The following is a 19,679-nucleotide window of genomic DNA, read 5'->3' as shown; positions in this document are numbered from 1 at the left end:
GCAGGGGCTCCCAGGGTCATACCTGGCTGCTGCCATAGCTGAGGCACTCCATAGGCACAGGCTGGTTTCCTGCATGTCCCTCATTCATATGCAGAGACTGCAAGAGAGAAGGAGCTTCTTACAGGCACCTGGGAGACTCTTGTCCCAGGAGGAAGCAGGTAAGTCAGAAGGGGCCGGCCCCAGCCTGAGCTCTATCCATGCACCTGGCAGCGGTGGCCTTACCTGAAGTCCGCAGAAGGAGCTTTTCCACTCCATAGGCTCCTCCTCACTGGTGCAGCTGACCAGGCTACGGATGCTAGGAGTCTGGAAGAGAGGAGGAGAGCATACGGGGAGGGTCATGGTGGCAGCGCTGTCTTTGTGCACGAGGCCTCATGTCCCCTGCGTGCGCGGGGCAGGCGGTGCACAGAGCCAGGGCACCAGGCTCAGGCAGCAGCCCCCGAGGCCTTGGCCGCTCCTGGCCCTGGCGCAGCTCTGCCCCAGCACCCAGGCCTGCCAGAGCTCCCTGCCACCTCTGCCACCAGCCCTGTGGCTGCTCTCGCAGAGCCAAGCGCCAGCCATCCCCGCACACCCTCTGCCTGCACGCACAGTACCTGCCCCAGGCATTCCCATTCCATCTCTTCAACGGGAGAGTTGTCCATTTTTTTTAGTGTCCAGAGACTGCAAGAGAAAAGGAGTTGTGGTCGTTTGCAATTCTGAGCACAGGGGGGGTCTCTGTCCCAGGAGCCTCTTGGCGTCTCCATGCGTGGGAGCAGTGGGGCATGGAGCAGGCACTGCTGGACCTGCCTGCAGCAGGCTCCTTGCTCCTGGCAGACCCTTTAGCAGGTGGGGAGTCCAGGGTCAAGTGGAGGAGACAAAAGGGCAATGTGAGAGGTGTGAGCACCTAGTGTCGTGCGGTGGCTTTGGGGCCTCCCCTGGGAGGCATCGTGCAGGCTGCCCTGCAGCCCCGCAGCTCCCCTGCATCTTGTGGGCACCACGGGTGGCCCCTGATGCTGCGCGGCCCTGCTGCTCACCTGGCCTTGCTGCTGCGTGGCCAGCACTGGGGCCACTGTGATGCGCAGCCCTGGGAAGCTTCCGTGTTCCCGTGGCGATAACTGCCCCTCTGGGATGTTCCAGTGCTGCGTGGGGGAGGAGGGCAGTGGCAGGGGCCAGGGGGGCCGCCGTGAGGAAGGGTCTGCGTGTGCTGGACTCCCCCTGGCACTGCTGAGCCTGGCAGCAGAGAGCAGTGTGTGGCCTTGGGCTTGCTGGGTGCCAAGGAGGGCTCCTCACGCAGCCCCATGGTGCTGCTGGCGGCTGCCTGCCCAGAGGCTGGACTGCACTTGGGGCTCTGCTTACACCCCTGCACGCAGCGTTGAATGCCTTGATCTTTCTTCCCTGCTCTATTCCTGCCCTTACAGCCCGATGGACTCAAAGTTGTTTTGTTTTCCATGGTCGAGACGTGTTCCTTGGTAGCGCAATGAGCGCCAAGGGCAGTTGTGCCCTGGGACCAGGTGTGCATGTCCTCAGCAGAGCCCTTGTGAGTTGATGGTGGCCTGGGAGCTCCTGGTGCTGCTGGGCTCCTTCTCTTGTCCTGCCATGCACCTTGCAGGCGCCATGTGCTGTGGCTGAGAGCAGCCTTGGTGCAGCTCCTGCACTGCTGCCCCTGCCACGGCTTCCTATGGCTGCAGAGGGCAGAGCAGGCACAAATGTGCCCTCAGCAGCAGCAGGGACCTGCAGCTGCTGCAGCTCTGCCCAGCACTGGGCTACAATGCTCACTTGCTAATGGAGGTGATTTCCCAGCCTTTGGGTAAGGACAGGAAAGCCAAGGGCAGGTGGAGCAGGAGATCCTACTCACGCAGGGGAAAATCCCTCCAAAATCAAGCAGTGCAACCCCTGCACCGAAGTGCTGGAGCCCAGAGGAGCATCTTGCTGCTCACCAAGCTTGCTTGCTGGCATGCCGAAAGGGGCTCCCGCTGGACAGAGTAACCTCCTTCCTGGTCCCCCGGTCTTGGCATCTCTCATGCCAACAGAAATGCTCTTCGCATCCCTGACATCACAAGCTCAGAAACAAGAACCCTGCTCATCCAGTGTCACCTTTTTCTAATTAAAGACCAAACTTCGTAAATATATTTTAAAATTGCCGACTTTCCCAAGTATGGAAAAGCTGTGCTGTGCTTGCTGAAGCCAAGGTGCCTTCCCCCTTAACTCTATTGGTGCTGGGAGTGCAATTGCAGCCTGAGTGTTTGGGTCCAGTTTTATCCAGGGCGATGGGTCAGGGATTATAGACCAGAGGGGATTTACCCTTCTCTCCCTCTGCCTTCCCCTTCCCCAAACGCTGTCTCAAAATACAGAACTGGGATCGTGTCAAACCCTGGTTCCTTTGGCTCCAGCAGCAATTCAGCAGCACACAAAGAGTTAATTTATGGCATGAGAGTTTGGCCATGTGTGAAGAGGCCACTTGGCTTTTAACGGAGGATCTCTAAGCCGTGCGCCTGTTCCTGTGCTGCTCATGGTGGCATCGGGGAGGCCGGTGCGCAGGACAGGAGCTGCTCCCTGGGGCAGTGCAGCCCCGCGGCGCAGGGGACAGGGACACTGCATCCTGGGCACCTGTGCAGAGCAGGGGGGGTCTTTTCTCCCCTTTGGAAGCAGCTTGGGAAACAGCCAGATACAGGGGTGGAAAGCAGGTTTGGTTGAACTTCCCAGCAAGTGAACAAACTCCCAAGAGCTGAGTGCTTAGCTCTAGGTTAGGGGATCAAGTGCAGCACGGGCAGGTACCAGGACACGTAGCCCCTCTTCCCCCGCACACCTCAGCCCCAGCCCAGCGCCCTCCTGCCAGCAGCCCGTGTGCTTGCGGTGCGCTCCGCGAGCCGCCGTGCCGGCCTCTTGTGCAAGCGCTGTGGTCTCCAGGGCCTCCGCTCCAAGGAGCCCCATCTCTATTGAAGCCATGGATGAGAAGCCCTGTGTCCCTGTCCACGTGGACGTCCATGGGAAGCCGTTGCTGTCCTTGGGCAGCACAGGGATGTGCTGCCCTCACCAAACAGAGTCCCCACAAGGGGCCGCAGCACCCGCTCCCCACAGCCTCTGCAAGGGGCAGTGTGGGGCTGCTGGAGCAGCGCAGCAAGGTGTGCGGCCAAACGCACCCGTCTGCCAGCCAAGGCAGGCGCCCTCGCGCAGCGCCTCTCTGCAGGAGCACCGGGGCATGGACTGGTACAAACTGCCGCCACCATGGCCAGGCCAAGCCCGGGATGCAGCTGCCACTCGTTCCTTCCCACCCATTTCAATTGCAGGGTTTTGTTGACATTCCAGAAAAAAATACTTTTTTGAGGAAATTGGGCTAAAAGGGCAGGAGGGAAGCAGGAAAAAAAGATCAAGACACTCAAGGCTGCTTGCAGGGGTGGAAGCAGAGCCCCAAGTGCAGCCCGGCCTCTGGGCAGGCAGCCGCCAGCAGCACCATGGGGCTGCGTGAGGAGCCCTCCTTGGCACCCAGCAAGCCCAAGGCCACGCACTGCTCTCTGCTGCCAGGCTCAGCAGTGCCAGGGGGAGTCCAGCACACGCAGACCCTTCCTCACGGCGGCCCCCCTGGCGCCTGCCACTGCCCTCCTCCCCCCACGCAGCACTGGAACATCCCAGAGGGGCAGTTATCGCCACGGGAACACGGATGCTTCCCAGGGCTGCGCATCACAGTGGCCCCAGTGCTGGCCACGCAGCAGCAAGGCCAGGTGAGCAGCAGGGCCGCGCAGCACCAGGGGCCACCCGTGGTGCCCACAAGATGCAGGGGAGCTGCGGGGCTGCAGGGCAGCCTGGGCGCTGCCTTCCAGGGGAGGCCCCAAAGCCACTGTGCGACACGGTGCTCATGGCTGCAAAAGTAAACATTTCCATTCCATTGCAGAGTCAGTAGAGTGAAAAAAATGGAAAAAGAAATAGTTGAAGAGATGGAGTGGGAGAGCTCAGTGCAGGTACTGTGCGTGCAGGCAGAGGCTGCGCGGGGATGGTTGGTGCTTGGCTCTGCGAGAGCAGCCGCAGGGCTGGTGGCAGAGGTGGCAGGGAGCTCTGGCAGGCCTGGGTGCTGGGGCAGAGCTGCGCCAGGGCCAGGAGCGGCCAAGGCCTCAGGGGCTGCTGCCTGAGCCTGGCGCCCTGGCTCTGTGCACCGCCTGCCCCGCGCACGCGGGGGACACGAGGCCCCGCACACAGAGCCAGCGCTGCCACCATGACCATCCCCACAAGCTCTCCTGCTCTCTTCCAGACTCTGGGAGCCCAAGGCCTGGGCAGCTGCAGTTGCGAGGAGCCCATGGAGTGGGAGATCTCCAGTTGCAACATCCAGGTATAGCCCCTGCTTCTGGCAGCATCAGGAGAGCTGGGGCTCATCTCGGCCCCTTCCCTCTTTACTCTTTCTGAAATCAGGAAGAGAGGTCCTAGGGACCAAGGAGTGCCAGCTCTGCGTCCTGCCCTGCAAAGGCCTCTTGCTCTCTTGCAGGCTCCATGCATGAATGGGAGCTCCACAGGGGACCATCCTGATCCAATGGAGTGGCTCAGTTATGGCAGCAGCCAGGTAAAGTCCTTGCAGCCACTGGACCCCCTTGTCCTTCCCCTTTCGCACGCACCGTCCCCACCAAGGTCTCTTGCTCTCTTCCAGATTGTGGGGAGCAGCGGCCTGGGCAGCTGCAGCCAGGAGGAGCCCATGGAGTGGGAGAGCTCCGGCTGCAGCCCCCAGGTATGGCCCCTGCTGCCGGCTGCACGGGCAGAGCTGGGGCTGTGCCCGGCCCCTTGGCGCTGCTCCGCGCTGCCTTTGGGGAGCAGCCGCGCGGGAGCCTGGCCCAGGTGTGCGGGCGCTCTGGCGGGCCGCGGCGCCGGGGCAGAGCTGCACAGGGCGCAGGAGCGCCCAAGGCCTGGGCACCTGCTGCCTCAGCCCCTCTGCCGGCCTCTGGGCTGCGCTGGCCACGCCAAGCCTCTGCCAGGGCACCAATGACGGCAGCGCTGCTGCCAAAGAGCCCGCGCAGCCGCCAAAGAGCCTCTGCTCCACGGGAGCCCCCAAGCCGCTCCTCGGCCCTGCTGATGCCTTCTTTTCCCTTGCAGACCCAGCTCCCCTTCATGCAGGCTGCTGTCAGGAAGCGCTGGGCATGAGGACTCCGGCCCTAGAATATTTTGTGGATTTTTATGTATGTAGTTTCACAGTAGTTTTGATTGTTTTTGATATTTTTATATTGTTATTGATATTGTTGTTGTTACTGTTATTAATATTATTGTTGTTATTGTTATTCTTTTTTGTTCTTGTTTAAATATATATTCCTGTATCATTGTTCATATGTTGCGTGTTTTTTCCAATCGAGCACAGGTGCAAAAAGTATCCCCACTGCAGGTGTGTCTGTGGAGCCCCAGGATTTCAGGCACCAGGGGCAGGGGGCGACATTAAAAAGGTCCCTCTGGGACTTCCCTTCACACGTGGCCCTGGGGATGTCCAAAGGAGAAGGAGCCCCAGCCTCACCGCGGGGCTGCTCTCAACTCTCCGGGTGCCGCACACAACGTGTCCCCTCAGGGCCCAAGCCACAGGCAAAGGGAAGCTGTCACGCCCCAGGGACACGGGGCCTGGAGATGCAGGGCCGAGCTCCCCGAGTCTATGGGGGACACAGGGCCCCGCAGGGCTGGGACACGCTCAGGGACTGTGTCGTATCGGGCAGTGTCCCCGGAGGCAGCTGGTGCAGAAATGGGCTGCTGCCAGGAAGGGCCCCTTGCTGGGGACCACGATGGAGGCTGCTCTGTCCCTTGCCAGCCCCAGGAACAGGGATCAGGTCATCAAGGAAGGTCCTGCAGCTCCACGGTGGCTCTGTGAAGGGCCCATTTGCTCTGCTCATACTGTGTGACACTCATGTCCTGCCTACAGCCCTTCCCAGCCTTTCCGTGGCCTGAGCTGCCTGCCCTTTCCAGCACAAAGAGCTCCAGGAAGGCCCATGCTGAGCACTGCATGTGAGCGCTGGGCCGGAGGAGCTGCCCTTGCCAAGGGGCCCTCCCTGTGCGCAGGGCTCAGAGCGCAGCAAAGCAAGCTGCAAGCTCCCTGCCACGCAGAGAAGGCAGGAGCTGCCAAGAGCAGGGCCCCGTGCTGCAGGGCCGCACGAGGGCAGAGCGTCTCCCACAGCTGCTCTCTGCCCTGCACCAGCTTCCAGAGGCACCTTTGTCCCCAGGGTGCAGCTGGGCCCTGCGTGCAGCAGCCGCCCAGGTGTCCACATGCAGGGGGAAGGTGTCCTTCCCTCAGCACCACAGAGAACACGTTTGCCCCATCCTCTTTACATTCTCCCCTCAGCCAGTTGTACATGTGGAGAAGATCCCCTCTCAATCTTCTCGCTTAGTCTTTCCTCATAAGAGAGATTTTCGAGGCCCTTAATCACACGGTCACCTTCTGTATGGAACTGGTCGGCTCTGGGCTTCTGGCTCTGGAGAGCCCGGGAGAGGTGAAACGGCCTCCCAGGCCCTTGGGGCCCTTCCGATGTTGACCAGCTGTGTGGACACAAGAGTCTGGGTCACTGTGGCCATCTGCTGCTGTTCACTCCTCAGTCTGGATGCCAGAAGGAAATTGATGCATGGCAGTTTTCAGCACATATTCGGTCATAGATTATTATAAAAACTCTCATATTTAACTATGGTTGTTCATTCTTTTTCTCTATTCCTTTTTCTTTTTCTCTTGCTTTTCCTTTCTCTTTTTCTTCTTTTCCTTTTCTTTCTTTTCTCTTTCTCTTCTTTTCCTTTTCTTTCTCTTTCTCTTTCTCTTTCTCTTTCTCTTTCTCTTTGTCGTTCTCGTTCTCGTTCTCGTTCGTGTTCTCGTTCTCTTTTCCTTTCTCTTTTCCTTTCTTTTTCTCTTTTTCCTATTATTTTCTTTTTTTATTTGTATCCTTTTTTATTATTATTCTGTTTTTCTTCCTTTTTTTCCATTACTTCCATTGCTCTTCCTTCCATTCCTTCCTTTCATTTGTTCCATCACTCCCGGGACACGAAGGGAACCTCTGAAGCCACACCCAGAAAGGAACAATGTTTCTTTTGTAGAAATGTGTATCCATTCCAATGCCAGGCAGTGGAGTTTCTTGCGCCCTTGTGGAGTTGGGAATGAGAGTGTGGTGTCTGGCAAAACCAGACATGTAAGGAGGAAGAGGATGTTGTTGGCAAATTGCAGCATATGATGCACATGGACTCAAGTGTAATGTACCAAAGACCTTCTCTTGAGCATCAAATACAAGTTATATACTGTACTGTCCGGGATATAATTCCTTATTTGCAAAAAGCACGTGAAGATGGTTGCTAAATGAGCCAACAGTCTAACTGATTACACACAAGATTATCCCATCAGCTATGCATTTGTGGCCTTGCAGATGCCAGTAATCAGCTGGCTCCGTGCCATCTCCAATTACTCCCTGAAGTAAGTTTTGCATGGGAACAGCGAAGGGAGGTCCAGTATTCACTGGTCCTTCAAGGCCATGGGAGAGCGCTGTTCCATCTCAAGCTGCACCGTCTGCCACGGCTCCCCCTGTTTTGTTTAGCCAGGCCGCTGACAAAAGGAGCTGCCCTCATTTGGGCTTCAGCCTTTTGCAGTCTTCTCATCAAGGCCTGCATATTTCATGTATATGAGTAATTATATTTATTTGTATATATTCACATACATATTCATATCTATTTATATATGATTTACATATATATGAATATATATATTTTCATATATATTTTCTCAGATATATATTTACATATATGAATTATATATTTTTTCATATCTCCATATACATACCCATATATATATGCCATATTTATATATGTACACTTGTATTTATTTATATATATTCGTATTCATGAACTATATATATTCATAGTATATATGTTTTATATTAATAGTTATATTTATCCATATATTCATATATTCCTAAACATATATATTCATAATATATGTTTCATGTTAATCATAACATTAATTCATAATGTATGTGTTTATATTAACAATTATATTTGTCCATATATATAAAACATCTATTCATAATATATATGCTTCATATGAATAATAATATTTATTCATATACACATTGTTCACATTTTTTTATGATTAATACTTACTTGTTACACAAAAAAAAAAATACAATTTGTGATACTCAGATTAGATACTAATAAAAAAAACGCATGGATGTGAAATGCATATCATAACCTGAGTGTGAAGAATGGTCAAATTAGCCTCAGAATGGTTGTTATTAGTCAATAATTGAGAAATTTTTTTTTTTAATCCATATGCTGTTATTGTCAATTGGAGGGGATGGATCCCATTATGAATCCAGCAAATTTGTGTGAAGGTTATAGGTATACTCAGCAAACATCCATAATATTCTATATTGGATATCCATATTAATCATACAGGTTAAAAGCATAAACTACTAATTATATAGGTTGAGACCAATGCACATAGCATAAGCTGTTAATTACATAGTTTAAGATCAATGTACATAACAGAATAAAACTGCAAACATCACCACATCTATTCCCTACTGCACCAAATGTTGAAAAATGATTCATGATTCACTCCAACGGCTCATTGGTTTTCGACTCCTGTGCTTGGCTGCAATTCTCCTGTGGCTGTGACTCCTCTGTCGTCAAGTAAGGCTTTACAGTTTTTGCTGGTAACCAGCGAGGACCTGTGGGAAGAAGAACACATCCATATCCCCTTCCCCACGTTATTAGTTCTACAGGACCGGACCATTGCGACTCCCCACATTCTTTATACCATATCTTTGGTTGAGACACAGATGGAGGGACCCTTCCGAATTGTTGGGCAGCTGCTGTTGTAAATAACTGATGATCAGAACAATTCAAAAAAATTATTGCCTAACTGTTCCTGTGAAGTAACATGGTCCATAGGATTCCTTCTTCTTTGTTTATTTATCGTCGCCTTGAGAGTCCCATGGACACATACGATAATGGCTTTTCCAGTGAGAGAATGCAATATTCCAGTAACATGTTGTATACCCCAGTGTCGTAGTAAAATAGAAATTGGTTGTGAAACATAAGCAGGACCATTATCATTTTAAATTCTTTTCAGAAGACCCATAGCAGCAAACATCGTAACCTGTGGCATTTCACATCGTGTGCCTTTTCTCCCGTATGTGCAGAGTCTACCAGACACCCTGAGAAGGTATCCACGCTAACATGCACATAACGCAGTCGGTCCCATGTCCATATATGTGTGACATCGCCCTGCCACAACTCATTAGCTTGTAAATCTCAAGGGTTCACTCCTGTATATGATGATACTGGTGTGATACGTTGTAATACTGCTGTAATACAGCCAGAGCGGCTTGCATCGATAAGAATTCCCTATTTAATACCACAAAGTCATCTTTAGTCAGCCGCAAATAAACAGCACCAGGATAACTACAATAACTACATTGCAAGCACACATATTAGAGTCATTAAACACAGTCTGGTCATAAATTTCATTAATTAATTAGCAAGCATTTACACATTGGTCTACAACACACACATCCTTTCCCTGCAGTTTTATTATTACTCTATGGATTGATCTCAAAATGACACACGCTCTCCTTGGTATCAAGGCAAACTTTGCTCGCCTTAAGGGCATCATCTTCGCATATGAACTCCAGCTCTGATACTAAAACACAGGCTTCTAAATCTATCAATTGCCGTTTTTTAGCATTTTTTATCACACACACTTGCCCACATTCAGTGGTCCAGGGAATGGGGGGGAGAGAGGGACGTGGGTGTTTAGAGCACAGATTCGTTGGTGTTAATTTCCAGGGCTACAATGGGGTAAACCTTCTCAATGGTGACATCCGCCACTGTCCGTGCGTTAGTGATGACTGTGCTGAGGACCTGGTCATGGGTGAAGGTCACAGGTCTCCACCGCGCTTGAAGCTGTTGTTCTTCCTCCAAGCCCTCAGAGCTAAGGTCAAACGGATCATCACTTGGGGGGTCAGCCACCCCCTCATATGGTGGTGCTCACGGTGGTGGTGTTTCTTTCTGGTCAGTCTTATCACTCGGAGGGGCCCCCCGCTGCCTTCAGGGTAAGCATCATCTGCCACCAGGTGGTCACACGTTTTACTGCAGCTGCACCACCATCTGCCATCGCCTCCTTAAGGCAATTTCCGAGATCTTCCCACACCTCTTGCTGGAATGGGCCTTCTTTCAGAAAGATAGGTACCTTATCCTGGATCCATTCTAACAGAGTTGTTAGGTGTTTCCTGGAGACTTCCCGGTTCTGCTTGCACATCATGCGCTGCAGCACATCCAGGCTGTGTTTCTGCTCTTGAGACATTCCACCTCCCAGGGTTCCCAGGCCGCTCACATGATGGGTGCACACTGCAGCTCTTTCTGCTCTGTTCGTGGTTCACTTGCGCTGTGCTGACGGTTTCAGACTGCGTGAGCTTCCTGACTGTTCATGCCCCACGTTGGGCTCCATTTGCAGCGTATGATGTGCATGGACTCAAGTGGAATGCACCAAAGACCTTTTATTGAACATCAGATACAACTTACATACCGTATTGTCCTGAATATAATTCCTTATTTGCAAAAAGCATGCAAAGACGGTTGCTAAATGAGCCAGCATTCTAACTAATTACACGCAAGATTATCCCATCAGCTATGGATTCGTGGCCTGACACGTGCCAGTAGCAGGCTGACTCCGTGCCATCTCCAGTTACACCCTGAAATAAGTTTTGCATGGGAATAGCGAAGGGAGGACCAGTATACACTGGTCCCTCAAGGTCATGGGAGAGCGCTGTTCCATCTCAAGCTGCACCGTCTGCCACAGACAATGAGCTGGAAGGCAGCAGTGCCAGGCCCAGCGGGAGTCGCGCGGCACATGGGGAGCAGCTGAGTGCGCCCAACAGCCTGGCTCATTGTGGCCAATGACCACCTGCAGGGACCAGCCCTCACGCACACGCTCGCGCCAGTCCTGCTTCACTGCTTTAGCCCTCTCTTCAGCTTCTCCCAAAGAAGATGTCCTGCTTCTGCTGCATCTCTGCATGGCTCTTGCTTTGGGAGACAGGTCAAGAGGGCAGCCTCAGATCCTGAAGGAACCACAGGTGTCCCAAGCAGGGCATGATGCTCACTCCTTCCAGCAGCATGGAACATAGGGATACACTGGGCCTTGGAAGCAAAGCACCAGCAGTACCTGACCTGCAGCACCACCAAGGCCAGGGGAAAGGAAGAGAGCAGCTTTGGCACAAACGGACCTCTCTTCAGGCCCCTCAGGCACAACAAAAGGCACCCACCCATATCCTCATCTTCCACAGCTGCAGGGAGCAAGGGCCTCCTTTGGCCCCTTTGCCATATGCAGCAAGCCAGCAGGGCTGCAGCTTCCCAAGCAAGGCCACTGCAGCTCTGCACAGACCACAACGGGCACCGCGCTCGCACCCGGCAGCAAGCAGTCCTGACGCACAGTGCGAGCAGGCTCCTGCCGGCCTCTTGGCACAGCTGGCTGAGCACACCTCTGTGCTCACACACCTCCTGCTCACCAAGCTTTTGCACCTGGACCCTCACATCACCTGCCCCAAGGGAAAGAGCCCACGCTGAGCCATTCCTCTGGCCATTCCTTCCAAGGAGGGGGCGATGCCTTTGCAGCAGCTGCCAGCTGCACCTGCGCACCCCCAAAGCAAGTGGAGCTCTTGGGCTCTTCGCACAAGACAAGCTGTTCCACACAGCAACAACATGCTTTTCTCCTCAGGCCTAGAGTAATCCACTCCCACTAGTCATCTCTCCCCCGCCACCAATACATATGGAACGGGTGAGTAAAGTGTTAACACCTGAAATAGGCACAAACCGGCGCTAATGCCGCACAAATATGTGTTAGAAATCACAGGTGCTTTTCAAGGACTGCTCAAATTTGGAACTGAAAAGTCTTGTAGAGGCACCCACTGACAGGGCACAACTTGACTCACTCATGGTGCAAAGCCCAGAGAATCTTACTCAACTTGCCTGCAGATTCTGGAAGGATCACCTTATGAGGATGACCATATCACGGCCATGTCTTCTTCCTCCTAATGCTATAAATGACAGGGCCTAGCACTCATAAGCCGAGTAGGGACCGGGAATGATACCTGAACAACTCCTGAGGCTGGACGGTGAGAATCCCTCACCTCCCCTTAACCTGGCACCCTGCGCTAAGGAAACTGCTTGTATGGAGGAGAAACCCCTGCTCATTCAGGAAGAAATGTGCTAGCATTAACCAGGTATAAGCAGTGTGTCCTGTTTAAGTGCCTCTCTCGCATATAGTATTTGCACTTTTGTGTTAACAGATGAGTTTCATTCTAAACTTCCACGGACAGGAACCAGGTCACCAAGCAAGATCCGCCCGCTTCTTGGGAGACTGGTGTTTCCTGTGCAGGGGCCATTTGCTCTGCTGGAATTGAGTGACACTCGTGTCCTCTGGCTGCCCGCAGCCTTTCCAGTCCCTTGCAGCACCCTGGCTCCTGCTCCTCCTGCCTCCTGGTTGCCGCTGCCTCCCACTGCCTCTGCAGCTCACGCCTCTGCCCTGGGCCGCCTGCCATTTCCTCTCCAAAGTGCTCCAGGAAGGCCCACGCTGACAGAATCACAGAATTATAGAAGCGTTGAGACGGGAAGGCACCTCTGGAGATCACCTACTCCAAACTCAATCACATTGCATAGGATCACATCCAGGAGGATTTGGAAAGTCTCCAGAGAAGGAGAGTCCACAACCCCCTGGGCAACCTGTGCCGATGCTGTGTCACCCTCACCGCCAGCCGCTCTTTCCTCCTATTTAGAGGGACCTTCCTGTGCACCAGCTTGTGGCTCTTGCCCCTTCACCTAGCATGGGCCAGCAATAAAATGAGTCTGGACTCCTCCTCTAGACACCCTCCCTTAAAGGCATTTTTACTGCTTAATAACATCCCTCTTGGCCTTCTCTCCTCCAGGCTGAACAGACCCAGCTCTCACAGTCTCTCCCCACAGTAAAGATACTCCCATCCCCTCATTGTCTCCAGAGCCCTACACTGCACTCTCCGCAGTAGCTCCATGTCCCTCCTGTCCTGGGGAACAAACAGCTGGTCGCAGCCCTGCACATGTGGCGTCCCCAGGGCCTGAGGAGACGGGCAGGATCCCCTCCTTGGACCCGCTCCCAACACTCTTCCTACTGCAGCCCAAAACACCAAGGACACTCTTGGCCACAAGGGCACATTGCTGGCTCTTGGTCAACTTGTTGTGCGCCCCAGGTCCTTCTCTGCGCTCTCTGGCCACTGCCTGCACCATGGGGCAAGAGGAGCTGGGGCTGCAAAGGGGCCTTGGAGCCTCCTGCCCAAACAACTGGATGCCACCACTGCCTTAGGCCTAGTCCTCCTTATGTACAGCCAAGCGTGCTTCAGAAATGGGAGAGGCACATCACCCCAAGGTCTCTGCGCTAGTCGCTGCACCCTTAACACCTTCTATCACTCCCTCCCCAGAAACCCTTCACACCCCTAGAGGATATGAAGAGGAAATGGGCTAAGGGTGACCTCAGGCTGCCAAATCACAGGCTGACCAGATGCAGGGACTTCTTCACTAACTTGATGTTATGATGTTATGATGAAGCAGTCCTGTCCCACATGCTGATCACTGAGGGATGCCACTAACAGCCAGCTGCCGCTTGGCAGCACTGTACTGCTGATCACTGTTCTCAGTGAGCCTGATGCTCCATCCACCTCCCTTATGGTCCACTGATCTTCTGCAGATCAGTTCACCAAATTGACTAGGAGACTATGAGAAACCTTTTCAATGCCCTTGCTAAAGTGAGAGTTTACAGAATCCCCTGCTTTGTCCTTTTGCACACAGGCTTTCCTCTTGAGGCGGGTGGCAACCAGGTTGCCCTGGGAAGGGCTAACTTTACTCTTGTATCAGGTTGGTAGGTGGTTTCACCAGGAAAATCTCCTGGCTCCTGTCCCAGTGCTGCTCAGCTACAAAAATTATTATTTGTTTGTCCTTAAACTCTCTTGAAATTCCCTTTGCTGCTGCTTGTCCTTGTTGTCTCTTGTCCTTTCCTGCCCTTGGCCCCAGTCAGACTTTCACCGAGAATAGTGACACCTTCACCTCTAAGCGCAGCCTTGCTGGGGTCTCCAGGCACCGCGCAGGCAGGCCTGCTCCATGGTAGGAGAGGGGTCTGCAGACAGTGGGGCTGCCTTGGGGACCCTCAGCAACAGGCAGCAGAGCAGGGGCACATTGCAGGCACCTGGCGGTGACAAGAAGGCAAGAGCGTCCCTCCTCCCTGGGGGCAGACGCCTTCTGTGGGCAAGGGCACACTGGAGATATGGGGGACCCTGGACCCTTCCACAAGGCTTCACACACGGTCTGTTTTTCTCCTGCTTTGGAGGTTTTCCCCACAGATTAATTTTTACTGGTATTCTTACACTTTGCCACTTCTTCCCACGTTTTTCCCACATTTTCCTCTACTTTGATAATTTTCCCACACTTTGACTTTTTTTCCTTCTCTTTCACAAACATTCCCTCACATGTTTGTGACCATTTTCCCACACTTGTGAAGATTTTCCTACCCTTTTGTCTTTTCCCCAACCTCTCCTTCTATTCCCATGCTTTCTCAATATTACCAAGCTCTGTGTTCTTTTTGCACTTTCCTTTTTTTCCCATCACTTCACTCTTTTTCCACTTCTGTAACCATTCCTGCACTTTTGACCATATTCCTACACTATCGTTCCTTACCCATGTTTTTCCCTATTTTCCACGATCTGGGCACTTCTCCAATGCTTTTGCACTTTTTCCCACCATTTCAATCTTTTTCCAATGCTTATATTTGCCTTCTATTATTTTCCAACTCTTGCGCTCATTTGCTGCACTTTTCCCTATGCTTCTAGTAATTTTCCCATGCCTTCCCTTCTTCCCCTTCCTTTAAGTGTTCTCTTACACTTGCCGTATCCTTGCCACTTATTTCCACTTGTACAACCTCGTTAAAAACCCTCTATATATCAATAAAACCTATAACAATTTCTTACATATTAAGATGATAGCTAATGTCTCTTAGCTAGGCATGCACCTAGATGGGGAAAAGAACAATTTCTTTACATTTTGACTGCAATTAACAAACAGTAATAACTCCCTTCTCCACTCTTACCACTCAATGCTGCACCCACAGGGCAGGAAGGTCGGGGGTGGTAAATGCATGTAGGCAGAAAGAAGCCCATGTCAGGAACCTAAGCACAAGAGTCCCAAGTGTTTTGTCTTTTCATGGTGGCCGGTTGGGATTGGTGTCACATGGAGCTGATGGGGTGTAAAACGCGGCTGTTCCCATGTGCTGACCTGATGGTTAAGCAGGTGGCCACGCTGGTGAGGAGAGCCTCAAAGTGGGAGCAACTCGGGGAGGAGGAGGACTCCAAAAAGAGTGAGGAAGTGATGGCCTGGGATGGCAAGGAATAGCCACGGGGTGATGTGGGAAAGAGAAGCTCAGGGAGGGAGCAGTGGGATGCAGGGAGCTCTGCCTTGGGGTGAACCAAGAGGCAATCGAGAGCACAGGGGCGAGGACAGGGGTGGCCTCGTGGTGGGTGTCAGCTATGGAGTGCCTGACAAGGGGCAGCCTCTCCAAGGCCCAGGGAGCGCAGAGCTGTGGAGAGGACAACTCGTCCTGCGCCCCAGGGACCAGCTCAGGAGTGGGGAGAGGAGGTGCCTGGTGTCCCCATGGCAACTCCCAGGGCTTTGTGATGGGGGTGGCATCACACCCACAGGCCACTGTGATGGGGCAGTCCCCAAGGTGACCGTGTCCCTGCTGGGGTCTTCACTCTGAGGAGAGCGGCGCAACCAGCAGGGAGCAACTCCCCTTGGTGCCCGTGCAAGAGGTCCTCAGAGAGGTTCCTAGAGATGGAGAAGGAGCAGCAGGTGAACGCCTGCACCTCATCCATGGAAGGGATCTCCAGTGCGCAAGAGTGCACGAGTGAGGTGAGTGGTGGGGCTGGAGGGAGAGCTGGGAGGCAGGGACAGGACCCGCATGGAGAGCACAGGGGTGGTGGGGAAGGAGCCCTGGGTCAAGATAGCCAGGCAGGAGCTCCTCCAGCGAGGGGACGTGCATTCCTGGGCACGGGAAAAGCAGCCTGACCTGCAATCTCCACCTGTACTTGGTGCTGGTGATGTTGCATCTCAAACACTGTGTTCAATTCTGGGCCCATCACTAGAAAAACTAAAAATAAAAGCCATGGAGGCACTGGAGTGTGACCAGAGAAGGGCACCAAAGCTGGTGAAGGCTTTAGAGCATGGACCCTATGAGGAGTGGCTGAGGGAGCTGGGGTTATTTAGTGTGGAAAAGAGGAGCCTCAGGGAAGACATTATTGCTCTGCGCAAGAACCTGAGAGGTGGTTGTAGTGAGGCAGGGTTGATCTATTCTCAGAAATAGCTATCAATAAGACAAGAGCAAATGGCTTCAGGTTGCACCAGGAGAGGCTCAGGTTATGTATTAGGATAACTTTCCAGCTGGAAAGAGTGGTGAAGCATTGGAAGAGACTGCCCAGGGAAGTGGTAGAATCACTGTCCCTGGCAGCCTTCAAGAAATGTGCAGATAAGGCACTTTAGAGCCATGGTTTAGCAGACATGGGGTTGAGGGGTTTACAGTCGGACTGAATGGTTTTGGAGAAATTTCCCAAAATAGTGATTCTATGATTATTTGATCTGGACACTCCAAGGCCCACATGAACCCCATGAGCTCTGTACTGAGGGCAGAGACCAGGTCCAGGCCACGCACAGCCGCATTGTGCTTAGCCAGGAGGTTCCCTCCGACACGAGGCTGGGGTTTCCCGTCATTTGGAGCTGCTCGTACCAACACAAGTGTCCCCATCACGGGCCTCCTTCTCCCCACAGGTGGGCCAGCAGGAGCTGCCCGCAGCAGTGCAGCGCAGCGGGAGCCCGGCTTCGTCCCACCAAAGGGACCGGCTGTCACCGCTGCCCGGCCCTCAGGGCTCACACATCTGTGAACACGGCATCGCACAGGTACAGAGCTGAGCGGCGGTGGAGGCCGAGCCTCTGCCTGAGTCCCCATGGGGCCGGGAAGCAGGTGGGACCTGCTGGGAGACACCAGGAGGTCTCTGTGCCCGGCAGGCCGAGCGCTGCTCTGCACGGCAGCCTGCACGCACCCGCCTCGGGCTCTCCGAGGAGCTGCCTTTGCCCAAGGCTTGCCCATAGGCACGAGCCCTCTCCCCACGCAGCCTTTGGGAGCAGGGCAGCAGCCACCTGCATGGCAGAGCCATCGTCAAGGGGGTCAGAGGCTGCCGGAGGTTTCACGTTGGGAAGGATGGAGGGAGGGACCAAGGACGGCAGTAAGGACTGCCTTTGTGGTGGCCTTCATTGCAGGTTGTGGAGGAGAAGGCCAGCGATGTCCCCTCCACAGTGCAAGAGCCGCAGCCCTCCACCAGCCTTGGAAGGCCTCAGGAAACGCCATCGCCCTCTCCACGGGAGCCAGCACAGCCTGGTGCCGACGGTGCTCGGATGGAGCTCGCTGTACCTGTGCCCCCACACACACTGGCACGCGTCATCCATCAAGACGCCCAGGCAAGATCATGGCAGCTCCAGAGCATAGAGTGGCGCCCCAGCACATCATCCTCTGCACCTCAGACAGGGCCTGATCCCTACAGTCATCGGGGACAATTCCAGTGCAGCATTCCTAGCTGGCCGAGCTGGCCTAGCGGACTAAGCTGCCCAAGTGGGCCAGTGAGAGTACGGACATCACGGACACGGCAGCAGCCCTTGGAGATCACGTGCCACCTCCAAGGAAGGCCAGTGCACGTGCATGAAGACAACACTGCACGCTACCTGGCTGTGCTCAGCATCAGAACAGAGCCGCTGGAGGAGCTGGAGAGGAGCTGCCTGCAGCGCACTGGACAGAGCTTGGCCCAGCTCCGAGAAGGAGCTTTTCCAATGAGGGAGCAGAACCTGAGAGAGAGGCAGGACGAGCAGGAGGAGGGCCGTGACAACCGTTTCTCCCTGACGCTGGCAGGATCACTCAATGCCAAACCCAAGGAGGTGAGTGCCAGGGAGTGCTGGGCCACAGGGGAGCCCTCCCAGTGCTGTGGCCATCAGCTGTGCCGCGCCGTGCGGGACAGCCGGCTTGTCAAAGCACTGGCGGAGCCCCACGAGGCCTTTCCTCCCTTAACAAACCTCCCTCTCTCCTTCCAGCTCCTCGCCAGAAACTCCTTCTATGACCTCTGGAAACCAGAGATCACGCGAGTGGAGCTCCTCAAAGGCGCAAGCTGCAAGTGGGAGGTGCTGGAGCGGCTCTATGCTCATGCCCCAACGCGGGAGGTGCCGAGAGGCCTGGGAGCACTGCAGGAGGAGAGAGTAGAGGACACTGATGAGGAGGAGGAGGATGGGGAAGAGGAGGTGGAGGAAATGAACTCTTTGACCTGGGTCAGAGCCAGCCTTTGCAGCCCGGCTGTGGACCAGGAGACGGAGCACGAGAAGGTGCCCTGCTCGCCCCATGTCAGCACCACAGAGACTGTGAGCGAGGCACCTGGCCACGTGGAGGGCCTTGAGCCAGCAATGCCCAGGGGCGGTGAGCCAGGAGCACCTCCTTTGGCCAACAGCTTTCTGCACGCAGAGGACAGCGTGCCTGTCCCACCAGCAGCAAGTGCAGGAGCAGAACCAGAGGCCTCCCCGGCACCCAGCAACTTCATCCAGCATGCAGGGGAAAATGCTCCTCCGTCTCCATCACTTCCTCCAGAACCTGCACCAGAGGCCTCTCCTTCGGCTGAAAACCCTTGGGATGAGATGAGCAGCAGCCCGTCTCCCAAGGAAACCCTGCTGCAGGAAACAACAGCAGCAGCTTCTCCCCCAGCTGCAGGCCCTGCTGCCCAGGTGAGCAAGCAGCATCTCCCCTGTCCTCACCATCCCCGGGAGCTGCCGTGGGAGCTGTGTGGGGGGTGCCCAGAGTTACCCCATTTCCTTGGAGCCCCTCTGCCCATGGAATCCCACTGTCACCCCCAGGCATTTATCCTCTGCCATGTCTTCATGGGGAGATGCCGGCTTCTCTCCGTTTCCAAGTGCCAAAGACACAGGGATGAAGTCTGCTCCAGCCCACATCACATTCAGCCCTGGGGTATGGATGCCGAGCGAGGAGGGAAGAGGCAGCCCCAGCAGCAGCCCCCTCCACACCAGGGCACCAGCCCCCTTGTGCCACGCACGTCCCCGGCTGCCTTCCTTTCCCCCTGCCCAGCCCTCTGCTATGGCCCCACAACGAGCCTGGTCCCATTGCCGTGCCAGCCGCAGGTCCCTTCCCTTGGGACGTGCAGCCATGGGCAGCCTCCTCTGATCCAAACCCTTTGCCATTGTGCACCCTGGGGCACTGGGACCCTCAGCAGGGCCAGCTGATGGCTGACGGGTGCGTGTTCTTGCTCTGCCCATGCAGGTGGCCTTGGAGCCCCAAGAGGAGGAGGAGAAGCCCTCCTCCTGCAGCCCCACACCCGACGTTGAGGCAGGTACGTACCCGCGTGGAGAGCCCTGCTGGGGACAGTGGGCCTGTCCTGGCACAGGGGGTGGCACCGAGGCCGGCAGCAGGAAGCGGTCGGGAGTTGCTGTGCCGAGGACAGAACCCCTCGGGAAGCTCTTGGTGGCAGGGACAGGCAGGTGCAGACCTGCACCCTGCAGCCCATTGCCCACAGCTCTGCTTCCCACCACAGGCATCGCCGCCCTCCCGGACGTTGCAGCTCCCCGGCGATGGCGCTCACGGCTCAGGACGGCGCTTCGAGCTC

This window comes from Tinamus guttatus, unplaced genomic scaffold, assembly GCF_059628265.1.
Source record: "Tinamus guttatus ecotype Peru unplaced genomic scaffold, ASM5962826v1 Tinamus_guttatus_pri_ptg000477l, whole genome shotgun sequence".
NCBI classification, from domain to species: domain Eukaryota; kingdom Metazoa; phylum Chordata; class Aves; order Tinamiformes; family Tinamidae; genus Tinamus; species Tinamus guttatus.
The sequence above is the reverse complement of the archived record's forward strand: the minus strand, read 5'-3'. Positions refer to the sequence as shown.